Raw genomic sequence first — 17,882 nt, 5'->3', positions numbered from 1 at the left:
TTCTTTCCAAGCTTAGCTATTATCCTGGCTAGTAGAATGTTAACAGAAGCTCCGTTATCAACCAATACCCAAGTGGTCGGACATATTTCCAAGTGAATCGAAATATACAACGACTTCAAATGTTGGGTCATTGTAACAGTCAGCCTTTTAATAATGATTTTTTCAGAAGGGGGCCCTGGTTCGACCGTTACGGTCGATACATTTTTGGCTTCCTCCTCGGTGTTAAAAGATCCATGTTGTATAATTATCGACGAGCTCAATTCCTTCACATCTCCTTTGTGTTTGGTTGAGATGCTTTAGCATGGAAACTTAAAGGTAGGGTCAACACCATATTACAATCCAATGTAAATCAGTGGCAATGAGCCAAACTGTATGATCAAATTCGACCATTGCCCCTAGGTGTCTTTAAATTTAGTTGAGTATCCAATTCATATGCAGATTCTTTCACTTTCGTTTTCTGTTCAAAAGAAAATTCTAAATCCCTTGCTTTAGCGGGTAATTCTTCAATAAGAAGATCATCTAAGAATTCTTCATTACTGAGGTATTTGGTCAATCCTTCCATATTAATTCTGGTCTTATCATAACTCAAATCCTCGACTAAGTCATGATCCACATAATATTTGGTCGATTCTTTTATATTGACCAGAATATGTTGTTTTTCTTCTAACTTTAGCATTACCAACCTTAGACGAGGGTTTGAATCCTTACCTCGATGGTAGACTCTGAGGAGTTTCAACATGAGGTCTTGGGTTTGATACCCATAGGTGGTGAAATCCCACTACGACGTTCGTGGATGTGTCTGTCGGTGTGTGTGTGTGTGTGTGCGCGTGTGTGTAATAATTTAAAAAAAAAAAACCTTAGTCGAGTTAGTTCATACTTCTAGGATTAATCTAAAAAGGGGTTAATTGCCTTCTCTTGGCTGCCTGTTATCTTCGCCAATGTCACTTCTGTGTACAAGTCATCTCTTCAAGCATCATTGGAAATTTTGGATGACTAAAACTTTTTCAAACACCTTCTCAACCTTTCCAAGGTTTAACCATCCTTTGCCTTTGAAGAGTCCATGAGTAACCATTGATGTATTTATCCTTTTGTGGATAGAAGGCATTTCTTTCCTCATAATTTTAATTGGTTAATGTTTCAGTAAATATTTTGATCGATAAGATCTCTCAACCGACCGAATCAGTTCCGAACATTTCTCATATATGTGCTAATATTTTTTCATTATTGTTCTTAAATATGCTTCTATCTAGTCAACCACTATTTTAGGCCTCACCCCCTCATGGAGTTTTGTTCCTTGGGTTGATTCATCTAGACTCCAAGATTGATCTTTTGTCATAGTCGAACCAATCTTTGAGGATTGACGGTGGCTATATTGATTTTTACATTGGATGCGAATAATTCAATGTCGATCAACATCACTTCCTTTTCTTTTTTAGGAAAATTATCAGCCCTTTATCGATATTGTCCTAAATAACATTCCTGGAAAAAAAACACATTTATTAGTAAAATACGACCGAGTTCCATGCCATTTACAATAAAAGAAATTTAGTTCTTCAATTGTCAAAATCTTGTGATTATTTGAAATTTTAATAAATTTTTCAGCTAACATAATATCAAAGATTTCATCAGTATGGGAAATATCAAAGGTGTAAGATTGTTGAACTTTATGATTAAAAGTTGCCACTGTCTCTGCTTTAAATAAAGTAGAACATGTGAATGGTTTTTTAACCACTATGTCAACCACTGCAACATCATAATTAGGGTCATAGTAATATGTCCTTGTTGATAAATTTGTTTACCTCATTGACTCTTGAAGCAAAGCTTCATATCGAGAAACCTTCCTGGTCAAATCGTAAAGATCAGTGAATTCAGTTTTGATAAATTTCTTCTAAAGGTTAAATTTCAGTCCATCTTGAGCCAATTGGACAAATTCTACCTCGGTAGTAACTACTTTACATCGATTTTTTCTTTTTAAATCGAGCAATGTAATTCTCAACTGATTCCCCTGACAATTGTCGAAAACGAGTAAGAACGACCATGAAAATTTCTCTATCCTTATAAAAGAATTGAGCATGAAACTTTTCTTTCATTTCTTGTCATTTTTATATAGAGTTCAATAGTAAATTAGAATACTAAGTAAAGGCTACCCTAGTGAGTGAATGGCTAAATAACTGTAATTTGTAATACTTATTATTGGAAAATTCTCCATATTATATGATAAATTGACGTATGTGTTCTACGGTCAATTGACCTGCATCACCAATAAACAATGTAAAGTGAGGTCTATAGTTCCTCTGCAATGGATATTGTCCGTCGATTCAATCAGGATATGGCTTATGATAAAGTGGAGTTGTGGTTCAGCCAAGAACTTGGCCTACTACTTCTTATACCAGTTGAACAATTTGGTTATGCTTTTAGTACTGCTATGGAGCAACTGACGATACTTCAAGGCCATCCTGATGCTATTCTCCATTATACGGTTGATTTCTAGGCAAGGGGTGCCCCCTAGGCATCCCTTGATTCCTAGCTTCATGAACCACATTCCTATTTTCACGTTCCATCTGAAATATACCGATAATGGTGAATCTCATACATCTTATAGATAGCAACACGTTAAAGACATCTGAAATCTACCAGTATTAGTGAATTTCGTACATCGTAGATTTGACCGGGGATAGGAACAGGTAGTATGTTTCGTGGTACTGGAAGTGTCTGTAGCATCGGTTGAACTGGTGACACAGGTGTTTGATTTCTAATAGAACTCGCATTCGCCTACTGATAAGCTGCAACAAATACTCTTTCAGCAAACAAAGCCACCAGCTGATTCATGCTCTCGGTGTGGCCAAACATCCACCTATTGAATGCCTTAGCATAAACTCGTAAATGTTCTGCTTGAACTCATGATAGTTTTGTGATGTGCTAAATTCTTATTTGCATATCATTCATCCCAATTGACATAATCTTTAGAGGTTCAATCTAGGATGTCAATGGTTTGTCTGGTTTGGAGGAGTAAGCACCGGACTAAGTGGTGGATCTCCTTACTCAGGCACGTGTTGGACGTGGACCTCCTCCTCATGAGTAGGAGGCTCATTAGATGTAACAACAACTATTAAAGTATTACGATCACCTCTTCGACTCATGATTCTGAATGATTACTGCACTGAAAAATTACTTGAGTTAATCAAATGTTATGGAAACTAAGTAATTTTTGGTCCTACTGGGCATGCCAAAAAATATTGGCTTTTTGCATGACTAATGCATAATAAATATTTATGACAATATGGTAGTCGTGAGTCCCACAGAGCATTCCAAAACATGCTGGTCGCTCGGTTTGTTTTTAATTATGCAGGCGTGCTAGAATCAATACAGCGGCTCGATCCAAACTAATCAAGTTTGACCCCAAATGCCAAAATAAGTAGATACGTCCAATATGAACGTAAATGACCAGATTCTGAGAAGATCAGTCACTTACTCAGCCACTTGTAAAAGTTTATGATAATTGGGCAATAATCAGAGGATGTGGCTCCTCCTCTGAGGATGGGTTACTTTGTGCCTTCCATGAGAAATGACTTTTAGAATACCAGTGCAAATCAAACAAAAGGAAAAACTCACAATTGATCACTAGGAGCAACTACAAGAATGCGTCTCTTAAAAGAACTGCGTGATATAGGATATAGAACAAATATAGCCTATGAGCATAGATTTGGATTACAACTAAAGATTATAGCCAAGAATTATTACTATTGGATTATCTCTACTCTTAGGATAAGTTTAGATAAAAGATTGATAAGATAAATTTATTTTGTTGGATTGGATTATTGTGAGAAGATGATGCACTATTGATTTCCTCTATTATTTATAGATTTTTGTGGTAGCTTATTCCTCTAGATCCTTCTTTTTGTAACATTTTTATTTTGTGACTATTCTTCTTCCGAACGCTTCTCGGCCGCTTGCTTCGCTTTCGTCAGCTAGGATTTTGTTTTTACTACTCTCGATCACCTTTTATATCTTAAACAGTTTGACAGTGCTTTGTGTACGTCGACCATAACATTCTATTGACCATCTCGTGACATGTAAAGGTAGACTTACCCCAGCTGTAAACCCACAAAAACACTCTAAATCTTTGAAGATTTTTTTTAATCCAATTCTTATATCTCACATAATGCCACATGTCATTTCCCTATTAGCTTTTTGAGAATTTGCCACAATTAGGTTACCACAGTACGTAATTTATTCTAATATAATAAGAGGTCAACGTCTTTTCAAATTCAAAAATATAATTTTCAAGTAATATGAGGAAATGGAGAGAGGGGAATTCGATACCTCTATAAGAATATCTCTTCCAACGGTTAAGCAATCTGTCGCTTTAGTCCACTCTGTGAGAATCAATGCCAGAGTTATTAAGAAAAAAAATAAAAATAAAATCAATGTCAAAGTATTTAAGTATTTGTCTTGAGTGCATATTGTCTGTTTCCAGCGCATAGGGAGTTTCTGTGCCCTGGAATTTAATTAGGCCACGTCATCAATGCTATATCAACAAAGAAATTTAATAGGATAAAAAAATGTTTACAAAATATTGTTGTTTAACAAGAAATATTACATTCCACTACCTTTTTCAATTACATGTCGTAGCTGTAACCCTGGATCCAGTGATGTCTGTGGGATCCTGACCGTGGACCCACCTTGATCTATGCATTGTATATCTACACTATCCATCCGTTTGTTTTTCATATTACTTTAGGGCATTGTCCCCAAAATATAGTAAATACAAATCTCAAGTGGACCACACCACAGTAAGCAGTGGCCATTGAAACTTACTAGTGTCCACCATAATGTTTATTTACCATCCAATTTATTGTTAATAAGGTCACACAAACCTTAACCAAGGGAAAACACAAATATCATCTTGGTCAAAAACAGCACTGTGGGCCCTAGGAGGAAGGTTTCAATAGTGGATGTCATTAATACCACTGCTTCCTCTGGTGTGGTCCACTTGAACCTTGGATCTGCCTCATTTTTTATCTCATAACCTATACATGTATAGAAAAAAATGATGGACGGTGTGGATAAAACTGAACATCACGATGGCCCCTCAGAGCCCCAGCCTGCTCCAAGCTCAGTATATGCGGGGTAGTACCTAACCAACTTCCATTAAAATCGTGCTTGAAATGCGGAGCGCGAATTACTTACCAAGTAAACTCTATGGTCTCACCTATAATCTGTGTCTCATCTGCTCCCTTCACCCATTTTTCTAACTCATTTTAGGACATGAGCCCAAAATTGAAACATACTTAGAGCTCAAGTAGACCACACAACAGGGAGAAAAAAAAACTTCTTACTTTGGATCACAAAAGTTTTGGATCAAGATTATATTTATGTTTTCCCTTCATCCATGTTGGTGTGATATTAATATGTATGTTTTCCATTCATCTATGCCTGTGTGACCTCATTAAGGGGTGACATTTTGGGCTCATGACCTAAAATGCAATAATAAAACCAATGGACATGGTGGATAATACACACACATTAAGGTGGATCCACATAGTGGAAGCGGATTGCATCATATCCTCGCCTAACGATAATCAATCCAGGCAGGGCTCTATGGAGCCCATCGTGGTGTATGGGTTTTATCCACATTGTCCATCCATTTTTTTAGATCATTTTAGGATATGCACCTAAACATAAGACAGATCTAAGACTCAAGTGAATCAAATTGTGGGGATTGAACACCCACCATTGAAAACTTCTTGGTAGATTCTTCCATACCTCACAGCAGGGAAGAAGATAGATTTTGAGATAAAGGTGGGACTGGTTATTATGCTAATCATCGATTCTCTGCCAATCAGGTAGGAATGAATAGAAGACGACTAACCAATCTATCTCTAGAACCAGATGCCCACGAAAGGGAATATAGGGGTGTTGTTAAAGTTTTTAGCCTTATTGTTTGAGCTTCCAACCAGAGGAGCACCTACCTATGCTAGACCTGATGGGGAGAGATGTCATGGTAGTTGCACAAGTTTTAGATCAAGCTAATATTTATTTTACCCTTCTTCCAAGTCTACATTACCTTATGAACAAGCTGGTTAGCAAATAAAAATGACAGTGGCACATGGGAACGTTTCAACGATGGGTGTCATTATCATTGTTGCTTCTTCTAGTGTGGCCCACTTGAGTTTCAAATCTACCTATTTTTGAGCTAAAACTCTAAAATGATATGAAAAAAAAGAAGATGGACAGCATGGACAAAACCCATACATCATGGTGGGACCCACAAAGCCTCTGCCTAAAGCGAATATAGTATATGTGGGGGCAAGACTTAACTACTTCCTCGTAGAGTTTACTTAGTACATTATACAAAGTGACTGTGTTCCACTAGACAAAGTGACGAGGTTGCCAGACAAAGTAATGGGGTTCACTAGACAAAGTGACCATGTTGCTGGACAAAGTGATTGGGTTCTACTAGACAAAGTTATGAAGTTCTATTATACTAAGTGATTGGGTTCTACTAGACAAAGTGATGAGGTTACTGGACAAAGTGGTGGGATTTCACTCGATAAAGTGAAACGGGTGTTAGACAAAGTGACAAGGTTTCACTTGATAAAGTGACAAGATTACTGGACAAAGTGATGGGATTCCACTAGACAAAGTGACAAGGTTCCACTAGATAAAGTGATGGGGTTATCGAACAAATTGATAGGGTTTTGCTTAAGAAAATGATGAGTTTCCAAATAAGGTGACCAAGTTCCACTAGACAAAGTGATGGTGTTATTGCGCAAAGTGATGGGATTTCACTAGAGAAAGTGACGGCTTGTCGGATAAAGTGACAGAGTTTCAATAGACAAATTGATGGGGTTCACTTAACAAAATGGTGCAGTTCCATTAGATAAAATGATGGGGTTCCATTAGACAAAGTAACGTGTCCATTTTATATAATCATCATGGTGGATCCTATAAATTTCAATGGTGGATGTCTCTCTTCCAAATATTTTCTTTAGCGTGGTTCACATGAATCTCGTGTTAATCTAATTTTTTGTATTCGGGCCTAAATGATTGTGCATATCATGGTCAGAGTGGATTTTGCATACACATCATGGTGGGAAGTCCCACCTGCATATATATATATATATATATATATATATATATATATATATATATATATATATATATATATATATATATATATATATTTATATGGAAATGGTACTATGGATTATGTTGATGTAAGATCCACTATAACTATTGGATATTAAATCTCATATTAGGCCTAAAGATAAAATGTAAGACCCGACCCAAGTGCATGTGTATGCATGTGTGTCTGTGTGAGTGTGCATTTTGTTTCTCTTCTTCCCGCGGTCCTACCGGTCGAATCTCGGCGACTCGCGACCCTCGGATAGTGTTTGCGGTCATCCTTAAGTCCGGTCATATAGACAAACCTATGCCATCTTGTTCGCATCATTGTTACGGTTTCGACGCCGTGTCTTGTGCGTCCATCCGATGTGTGGATCATAAGTTGTGTGCATCTCATTTATAGCCTTTGATCATGATCATGTGGCCCACCTAGTGTGGAGAGCACATTTTTCAAGGTGGCAACCCTCTTTTGTGCAAATTCCAACACGCACCACCCATACACTACCTAAACTGTAACACGCCGTACTTTTCAGTACTCGAGTGTAACCGTATAACCAAACTTAGTATAAATACAAGCCTGACATGTTACTTATACACCTTATGAATATTTAAAATTTTTGTAGTAAAATGATGTATAATTATAATCCATAATATATTTATACATTTACAACATCATTTATATAAATTACGAACCATAAAAATCTATATGATGTAAATTAAAAAGAATTTATGATAAATAACATGACTCAAACAACATAACATTTTATATAAAATTTAAAACATAAGATAGATATAACTACACGAATAATACCCCAAATAATATATGTTAATCTTGTTCCTCAATATCTTCATATAATTTAAATGTATTAATAATATATGATAAAATAAACTATATATGACAAATTTCATTAATGAAGTTCTTAGTAATGTAAGACAATGATAGTAATGGGTAATAATTGTAACAAAATTAATATTAATATTAGAAATTAGTAATCTATTATGAAATGAGCCATTTAGACCACTTCAACCGTTGATGCTCAATCCCGGGATGATCCAACCATTAGATTTACAGAAATCCACCATTGGAGCTGGAAATAAATCCATATGGCCCACCTGAGCCTTGGAGCTGCCCCATCCTTGGTCGAGGGCACTAACTGAACTCCTAAAACCTAATGAACGGAGTGGATTTTCTACAAGCACCACCGTGGGCCTCACATTGGTGTGCATGTACACCAGAGCTAAAGCAACCGCAGCGCACCGGACCGTTTGCATGGTCAGACGGTCTTTGACCCGTGCCTAGCCAAAAGAGGCAAAGGGCCTCTCCTACCTCCCCGCCTGCGAGTGTTTTTGAAAAAAACGGAGGCCGACCATTTGTTGCAAACGTGGCCCACCATCATCATCCGCCCGAAAAATCCAAACCGTCCATCGTGTCCAAGGCTTGGGTCCCACCAAAACCCATCCATCTGACACGTTGAAAGGCACCCACGTACGCATAACCCTTGCCGCAAATAGGCCCTACAAACATGAAAATTCCAAAAATGGGAGCTATTTTTCTTCTAGCTCAGCAATCCGCGTGAGCAAGCAAGAGCTCATCCAGGCCGTCTCAAACTCAACATTCTCAGCCGTCGATTCCACTTGTAGAGACCATGGTTTTTGTAGGAAAACCAGCAGCCAAAAACAGCGCCAGTTTCATGTTGCAGACGGTATGTACATCTGTTGCACGCTTGGCAATCTAAGCCGTTTGTTCTAATTCAACGGCTCCGAGAGTTAGGGTAAGCAATAAAAAGGGTCGCGGATCGAGCAGTAGTAGAATCCTCCATTTTCGGGCAGCTGCTCACCGTTTTTCTCCCACTCACGAACCCACCGGCCAAGACTCTCCCAAGCTTCAAAACCACACATCCGTGAGCTTCATAGAGTCCATACGGACTGTCCTCAAGGGCTGGATTGCAGGGAGAAGCAAGGAGACTCCGTCATCCTCTCCACCTCTCCAAATCGAGTCAGGGGTGGAATCGAGTCGAACCAGAACATTTTCTGGTCGTAGTTGAAAAGAAGAAAGAAATAAAGAAAGAAAGGAAAAAAGATCGGAAGAAGAAGAAAGAAGTAGAAAGAAGGAGAGATAGCTCGAATGAGGGTAGACCGTTGTATTGCACTAGCCACCCGAACCGAGGCCTTGACCCACTCGAACTCGCTGACGGGTTTGGGCAAGGTTGTCTCGGTGTTGTTGCCAGCAGACGGGAACCATGAGGAAGAAAGAGAAGTAGAAGAAAAGAAGAGAAAGAAGCAGAGGGAGAGAGAGTGCATCCGCCATTAGCGGCAGCTACCCAAACCGGGCCGAGTCAGCTAGGTCGGGTGCTGAGTATTCTGGCTCGCTAAATCAGAAAGAGAAGTAGGAGGAGAGATAGGAAGAAAAGAGAAAGAAAACACTACAAGAAGGACCTTTACTAGCGCTCAAAAGCATCGGCATAGTTTTTTTGCGTGCTAGGCAAGCGCCGATAATTGGGGGTGTCGATAAAAGACTCACCGGTGCTAGTACACTTTTAGCGGCGCTTGTCTGAGTGCCACAATTGTATAACGGTATTTCTGACAGAAGAGCCGGCAAAAGTAGAAAAAGCGCCGCAAACATCTGTCCAAGCGCTGGTAAATGTGTTATTGCTAAACACTTTTTCCATGGAAAAGCGCCAATAAAAGTCTACACAAGCATCGGTAAAAGTCTCTATGTAGATTTGAAAGGCCCCAGCAAGCCAATAATATTTTTTATTATATATAATTCATTTGAAACCTGCATTTTTTTAATATTTGAAATAAAAAAAAAATGATGCAATGCAATTAAAACTAAATATTCAACAAAATTTATATTACTTCACAATAAAAAAATATAATATTTATTACAATAAATTAAAAATGGTTTCGAATAAATAAATAAAAACAAATCCTCTATATGGTATACTCGTAGCATGAGTGGCGTCAAAAGGCTGAAGTGCTTGTAGGCCTAAATTCAGGCACAATTGATTAAAATCCTGCACACAAGAAAAAAATAAAAAAAAAGTCAAAAAGTAGCATTCAACAAATTGATGCATGAAAAGTCAAAAACCATCAAGGCAACAAATGATCAAGTTGTGTTGTAGAAGAGACCACATATCATTTATTCCTCAGCCCATTGGATTGATTTAGCATTCTTTCAGTGATCTACTTTAGGTGACATGGATGAAACTGGATGGTATCTAAGATGTGTTGAGAATCTAAGCAAGAATCTTCTACATAATGATCACAATAATAGTAGTAAAGGAATAGATTTAGAAACTTGAGAATCTATTAGCATCTACAACAACTCTCAATTTAATTATACTCTAATATTAAAAAAAGAAAAAAAATCAAAGAATAAGACAACTTAAGTAAGGAAAGGCAATTGATCCAGAATAAGGAAACTTAAGTAAGCATTCATGAAATATGACATTCAGAGTATTTAATCACAAAAGTAGCAAGTTATGGTGAAATTTTAGCAATTAAACTGAAATTCTAGCAAATTTATTCAATTTCTATGATCAATATTCTAGCAAATATTTGTGTTTCTTTTTCTGTAGTTTTTGTTTCTTTGTTTTGTTTTTTTGGCCTTTGCCCTTAACAAGATCATCATCTTTCCAAATAAAAATAAAAATAAAAAATCTAGCAATCTGATCACAATTCCCAGCATTTAAATGTAAATTCTAGCATGTGTAAACTTTCTTCCAGTTACTGCCAATCAGTGTCTAGCAATAAGAAATTCCAAGCAATCAATGAACTGTCAACATGACAGACTTACATGCAGATATACTAAAAAGAAGAGAAGCCTTCAACTTGTATCAAAAAAAGGGTGTGAAATACCTAAAGAGACTGTCCACATATCACATGAACATACCTAAAGTGCACACCTTCTGGTCACCAAAGCCATTGATTTGGTGGGCCTGGAATGAGCCATGAGACAGTTACAACCAATGGTTCATATTTAATGGAGACCTTGAACAGTTGTCATTATTCAATAGGGGAGGTGACAAGATTACAATCAAGAAAGTTGTGTTTTATAATGCAGACAACCCACATGCAATGATTCTCTTCTTGCAATTGAACTACCCACCCCTTTTGCTATCATCGAACAAATGCGTGAATGTGGTAACATGTAAACAGGGGCCTGCAATATAGAAACAACATCCATCATTACATGGCCATACTGCACTTGGGTTGTAATTCTTACAAGGTCATAAAACTGGGAACTATCAATGCCTGAACTGCTGAAAGGGATAACCAATTTATATCTTATTAACCAGAACCATAGTAAAGTCACAAACCCAACCAAAACTGCCTGAACAGCTGAGAGTGATAACCAATTTATATCTTATTAATCAGAACTAAAGTTACAAGTCACAAACTCAACCAAGACTTTGAAATATTCACAATTATTCTTGCATATAAATAATTTCGAATGTGAAACAGTTCAAACCCTTGTCATGGTTTTTTACCTATTCTGAGGGTCCTTCCATTTCATTCTACCATGGAAGCTTCTGATGGTGAAAGATGGTACTTTGATGAAGTTATAGAGTCCTTCTCCAAGGATGAGAGCTATGGAGATAAAGACATGCATACCAAATCAGCAATTCATGGTAGAATGAGAAAAAGAGAATGGTTGATGACGTAAATGATTCAGAGATAAAGACATGCAACTATCCTCCACGTACAAACATGAAAGGACCTATTACCATCCACCATTTTCCTAACAAGGCTATATACAGAAGGCCTACAGATTTCTAGTAGCTATAAAATATATCAATGACTCAACAATGTTCTTTTATACACAATTGTAAATGAGAGTGCACCTGTAAGCAGTACTACACATCAACTATCAACTATATTATCTCAAACCCCTTGTTCAACATCAAAGAACACTTATCAGCTTGTCAGCCATCAAGGAGGAATGCCATATTTTCACAATAGCCCTAAGTAAAATGAAATGGGAGCCCAATAAGCATTGTGATGCTTGAATACCTTGATCATATCACTGCGCCTTTCACATGTCTAAGTAATTAGTGTTGTTAGATCTAACATGTACACCTGCAAGATGCAAAAGGAGGTCACCAATCACCATCAAGTGTGATATATGATATGAAAAAACTTAAAAATTATTTGGAAATAAATAAAAGTGAGATTTTTTTTTCAATCTCAAGATGCTCTAAATCTCTAAAATAAAAAATTGAAAATAGAAAATTAAAAATTTCTTCTAATGAAGGAAAATAAAAATAAATTTTTTTTTCCAATCCTCCTCAATCTGAATATGGCTTCAAATCATCTCGAGAATCTCCAAAACTCTGAAATAAACTTCCTAAACTGCAATGGAAATAAAAATAAAAAATAAAAATATTAGTTTCTTAACAAAAACTGAAAGGATATAGAATTTCACAAATGTTAACAAGTACCAAAGGCATTATCTTTTCTTTTCTTTTCTTTTTTCAATTTCTCTGTTTTTCCTCCTAATCCAAGAACTACACCAAAAAAGATCTCTGTAATTAAAGAAATTTGAAAAAATAAATAAATATGAAAAATCATTAAAAACTAAGCACAATCCATGGGATAGTAACCACAAACATAATGATCCTTGCAGAAGATAAGTTATTACTTACATAACTTTCAGTCATGGATCAACCAAAAAGTTCATCAATGGAACAACATAAAATACATCAAAAGAAAAGAAATTGGCAACTGCCCACATTTACAATAAAAGGATAGCTTAGTTAAAAATTAAAAAAAGGCATTTACATGAAGTCACATCATGTCGACACTTAAATGCGTCTGCATATTAGACAGTCCTAAACATGGCTCATATATAGAAACAATTTTATGTTTGCATTTACCTATTGTTGCCTTTTATTTTGTGAAACTTCTTCAACATATAAAAAGTTATTTCAGGTAAATATTCATTATTTATTTTGAGGATTCTTTCACAATTCACATGTTATTATATAAATAAACTAAAGCATAGCATTTTATTATTTCACGTAGGAGTGACAAGGGAAAAAAGATGGGGTTTCGACAAATAGAGCAACATGGGAAATCCCAATACTAGCATGCAACATTAGACGGCACAGGACCAATTGGAACTCTTCCTGCAATGACAGAGTAGCAGGCCTGCTTATTTTTAGAAGAACATACAATATTGTTGATCTTCTTAAAAAGCTCATACAATGCTTCAATTTCACTTACGCTGACTGCAAAGAAAATAAAGCACAAATTATCATCAATGTTATATTAGAAATTGCTTTAGCGAGGTATCGAAAAAGCATAAAACATTAATGAGTTACAGCAAGAAGAACATAGCTAGCCAAAGTGGTCAGACTTGAAGCAGTTTCCCCTCGAAAACAAAAACAAAAATGATGGAGCATGTGGTTTAATTCTGAATGAAGTATCTACAGGAATGGAACTCAAAGAAATTGATGGGGGCCTACACAAATGATGGAGCATGTGGTTTAATTCGATGCAAAGTAGAGAACAAGATTATTAACCAAAACAGCCTAGAAAACTAATTTTCATCAAGTAGGAATATATAATCCAACCTGAACACATCTTTCAAAACGGCTATTAAAAAACCTAACTAGCTGATTTGGACTGAACAGAGCTCACTCTATATTGGCCCTTTATCAACTGTCATGAGTTTTGGTGGTGAGTGATACCGTATGTCAAAACCAATTTTTAATCCATTTGCCTATATGTAGGGAAATTGATGCAAGTTGCCTCTAGGCACTGCAACATGATATTCCACACTCGTTAAAACATCCATACTTGGTAAAATAATCAGCTAGATGACACCTTGGTAGATAGAAAGAACCTTTGGAGTATTTCGTGATTCAGCTGACCACACCCAAATGCAAGGGACCATGGTAATGAAGGGCAAAACTAGAACGTTATCTATTGGTGACAATAAAATGAAGATTATAACTACCTGTGCTAGGAAAAAAAATGCCCTTTTAGATGCTTAGAGGTTTCCAAATGCCAGAGGAAAACTAAACTACATTTTATATATATATATATATAATCAATATTTTTTAAAAAAAAGAGAGAGATTTTCTTGCAACATAATGCCGAAGGGCAGGAAAAAGAGTCTAAAAGAGAATGACTAGTAACTAGAAGAATTTCTATCCTGTCCATCTCCTCCTATTGCCTGAAAGTAAACAAAATGCAGTTAAACTTTCATCATAAGAGTGCATCAATGATTGTTTACTTAAATACCCAAACAATGTGCCATCATCTCAAGACATAATTCATAAAAATGGAAGGTTTCAAAGAAGGCATGGTCAACAACCTCCTCACATAGTGTTTGGCTGCATGTGGCAGAATATGATTGCGGCTCAGAATGTGGATGCATCATGAACCAATAACTTACTTGAAAATACTTGGACATTGCATGCAGCATGCAAGCACTTCAAATCAAATAGTCCAAATTGTAAGCTCGCAGGAAAACAATTAGAAAACCAAAATTCTACAGTTTTTGCCATGGCCTAAGGACAATGCCCAGGCTTGAAATCTTAGGCCTGGTACCTAATAGGGCTGAACCCAGCAAGCACCAGATTGTCTGGATTATTGCCGCCCTAAAGGAGTCTTCCAATCATTTGCAAGGATTATCCATTCATTGATTTCTATGGAATACATGATCTTTGGTAGCGCCCAGCATGTGACCGGTCAGGTTTTGCTACATGTATTTTCTAAGAGAGGATAACTAAGATATAAGCAACAACACCACAGGTATTTTCTGAAAAAAAAAAAAAAAAAAAGGTGATCTAGTTGAAAAAAGATGCCTAGTGTTTAGATATTTTATTCAACCCTGCCTAGTAGCAATGCACCACATGGTCCAAAGATTGTATCAAGATTGATGTCAGGTAGGCACCTACTCACAAAACTTTTACCAATCAATCATGACAAAAGTAGTACATTTTGATTAGCCTGATTTTTAGTTGTAGATAGAGAGACTGAAAAATACATTTATATCCCAGGAATAGTTCATTTTGATTGATGCATGAGGACTGAATTTTAGTCATGATAGAACTGATTAACTAAAGCATTTGGTGAGAATTTCATTCAAAATGATGCAATACCCAAGCATTGGCACCTGCATTGGAACCACGGAATGTTCATGGTGGGACCTAACTGATGGATGGCTAGCTAGGATCTTAAGAAGGTGCTCCTCAACTAGCAAGTGTCAGCAGACACCAGGTACTCAGAGGAATCATAACAAACAATCAGAGGAAAGGAAAAAAAAAATACTACAAGAACCCCAAAAAAAAAAATATTTATCAGTTTTTATAGTTACCCAGCCTAGTTGTCTTCATCAGCAGATACACACTGCAAGAAAGAAAAAATAAAAACAGGAATTCCAATTTTTCAACAGGAGAAATTTATTAAAGAAACCAAAACCACAAGCTATCAAGGTCCTAGGGTTTCAAATAAACGATTCCTCCACATCTCTACAATTTGCATTAGCAAATAAGTCCATAAACAAATTAAATTGAACCATGATCCTAGTGGTGGTGGTGGTATAACCAGCTAATCTTTGGGTATCCTTGTCACCTTTTCTAAATGAAGTATCCTAGCCACATTGAATGCCAACGAGAGACCTTCATGCTCTTTTTCTTTTCTAATTGATGTTTTCACTCTCTTAGGCAATTTGATTGGAGAAAGAAAATGCAATCTAAGAAAAAAGCACATACTGAATTAGATAACTGAAAATCACAATTATGTGAAGGAGCTTCCCTACAATCAAACCTTTAAATTAAATAAAAGGTAGTGCAAACACCCCATTGCAGACCCAAAATGGGTGAAGCAGATTCACTTACAATCTCCGACAAATCAGAAATCAATCACATCGCTTCTGCCTATTCTAGCCATCCAGGTAACTTGCTTCCACCAATGGCAACTGCCACACATGGAAGAAACAAATTCCACACTCCCATAAAGTACCAAAACAGATCTCTATCCACTGTCTAAAATTGGATGATGTCATTCTACTTCTCCCAAAACTAAGCTCCAAACATCCCACATAATTTCCAACAATTGGGAAATATTTTTAGAAGGAAAAAAATGAAAATCATCGCATGTTACCCTCATGCAAGACATCAATCATATTATAGATTCGTTTCTCCGCCTTGGATTGAACCTGCATTGATGTGATATTTCACATCGTTGTTGTCGTCGTCATCGTCATAGAGGTGATAATTCAAAATCAGGATATATTGTTTCTCAAAAATAAAAGAAAAAAATTCTTGGAATAATAGAAAGTGGGAGAGCGATCAGCACCTTTGCAAAAAGGAAAATGGCAGCATCAACAGTTCCCTCTACATATATTGACCGGCCACAAACATTATGCTGAAACTCAAACGAAACTCTAGTAGAAAAAGGAAAAAACAAACATTAAGCATGATTGGGATGTTCGAGGACATGGGTATTTGATAAAGACTCTGAATAAAATTCATGTTGAGAGGGAAGTTTACGTTTGCTCAGGTGATGTGAGATGATACATATGAAAGGCATGGCCAAACAGATATTCTTCAGGGACACCCACCATCTCGATTTGTTTTTTAGGATCCCTTATCTGTTGTATCTGTTGACAAGAGGGAAATTGTTAAAGGAATATCAAACAGTGGAGAGTAAGAAGGGGACATGAATCGTCGTGTGAACCTGAAAGGAATCATGAATTGCTTCTTCTTTTTTCTTTCTTTCTCAAGACACGTAACTTTAATTTTTAAAAAATAAAAATAGTAAAGATTGACAAATCAAACCCAAAGGAGGGCACCAAAAATAAAAGGGAAAAATAAATGTCATATAGTATAGGGATGAAAATCAATGATGTACTCATTTAACTTGAAACAAAAGCCTACATAGTTGCATCTATTCTGCTTGTTCGCGTTTGATATAATTCCTTACAACTCAAAAGTGGAGAAAATACATCTGAAATATGGACTAAACTACACCTACATGATGATATATCACTGTTTAAAATCAACAGAGAGGAAGCATCATAAACAAAAGAAGAGAAAACAGACGTAATGTAGAGTGCGATTAACGGGAGACGAGTTTGGAAAGGAATTGATACCTATGTATACTTATTCAAAGGAATAGGCTGAATTTGGATGCACTATATATGCACTATTGAATTGAATTGCAATAAATAGTTCAAGAAAGAAGACAAGATCAAGTTGTGACTACCTTACTATTCGTACTGAGGAAATGGCCCCCAAATAGCAATTATATTTCTTCAAGCCCAGCTTAAAAGTAACATAATGCAATTTTCATCCAATCCCCTGATAATAATTGTAAACACTTAAGTGTTGGGAACATCCAAACTTGTATTGACTGATGAAAGAATGCACAAATAATAAAATGTAATGGAATAATACAAACCCAATGGCTAATCTTTGCAGTCTGTGCATAATGGAGTATTTATAAAAATAAAATAAATAAATAAACACCTGAAAATTCTGACTACATAATCAAGTGTAACAATTTGGGCTTCTTTAGTGCTAGATCACCATAGTAGGCATCTTTCTTTCTTTCTTCTTCTTCTTCTTTTTTTTTTTGTTTTTAACACTCAGATATATTCAAAACTAAAAAGACAAAGATGTAAGCTCAAGGCAGAAAGACAAACTACAACACAAATAGAGCAAAGAGAGGGTAACCAAAACAGAAACCCCCTCAAAACAGAGCACCACTAAACAATACATAAGGACACTCAAGGATAT

The 17,882-nt window shown here is 36.3% G+C and overlaps 2 long non-coding RNA genes across 4 annotated transcripts; both read right to left on the bottom strand.

The window, feature by feature from the left end:
- Positions 1-9,963: 9,963 nt before the first annotated feature.
- Positions 9,964-11,290, bottom strand: LOC131221180 (uncharacterized). Its single transcript, XR_009159066.1, has 2 exons — positions 11,204-11,290; positions 9,964-10,145 (listed from the first exon to the last, which is right to left on the bottom strand). It is a non-coding gene; the product is annotated as an uncharacterized LOC131221180 (long non-coding RNA).
- Positions 11,291-15,882: 4,592 nt separating this feature from the next.
- LOC131221179 (uncharacterized) lies at positions 15,883-17,634 on the bottom strand. Of its 3 annotated transcripts, none has more exons than XR_009159064.1 (4): positions 17,022-17,634; positions 16,635-16,744; positions 16,441-16,528; positions 15,883-16,300 (listed from the first exon to the last, which is right to left on the bottom strand). It is a non-coding gene; the product is annotated as an uncharacterized LOC131221179 (long non-coding RNA). The 3 variants fall into 3 exon arrangements; XR_009159065.1 differs by having other exon boundaries at positions 16,635-16,994; positions 17,247-17,634; XR_009159063.1 differs by having other exon boundaries at positions 16,635-17,634.
- Between the last annotated feature and the right edge of the window lie 248 nt (positions 17,635-17,882).

Source organism: Magnolia sinica, chromosome 12, assembly GCF_029962835.1.
Source record: "Magnolia sinica isolate HGM2019 chromosome 12, MsV1, whole genome shotgun sequence".
Taxonomy (NCBI): domain Eukaryota; kingdom Viridiplantae; phylum Streptophyta; class Magnoliopsida; order Magnoliales; family Magnoliaceae; genus Magnolia; species Magnolia sinica.
This window is presented reverse-complemented; position numbering and strand designations above follow the sequence as displayed.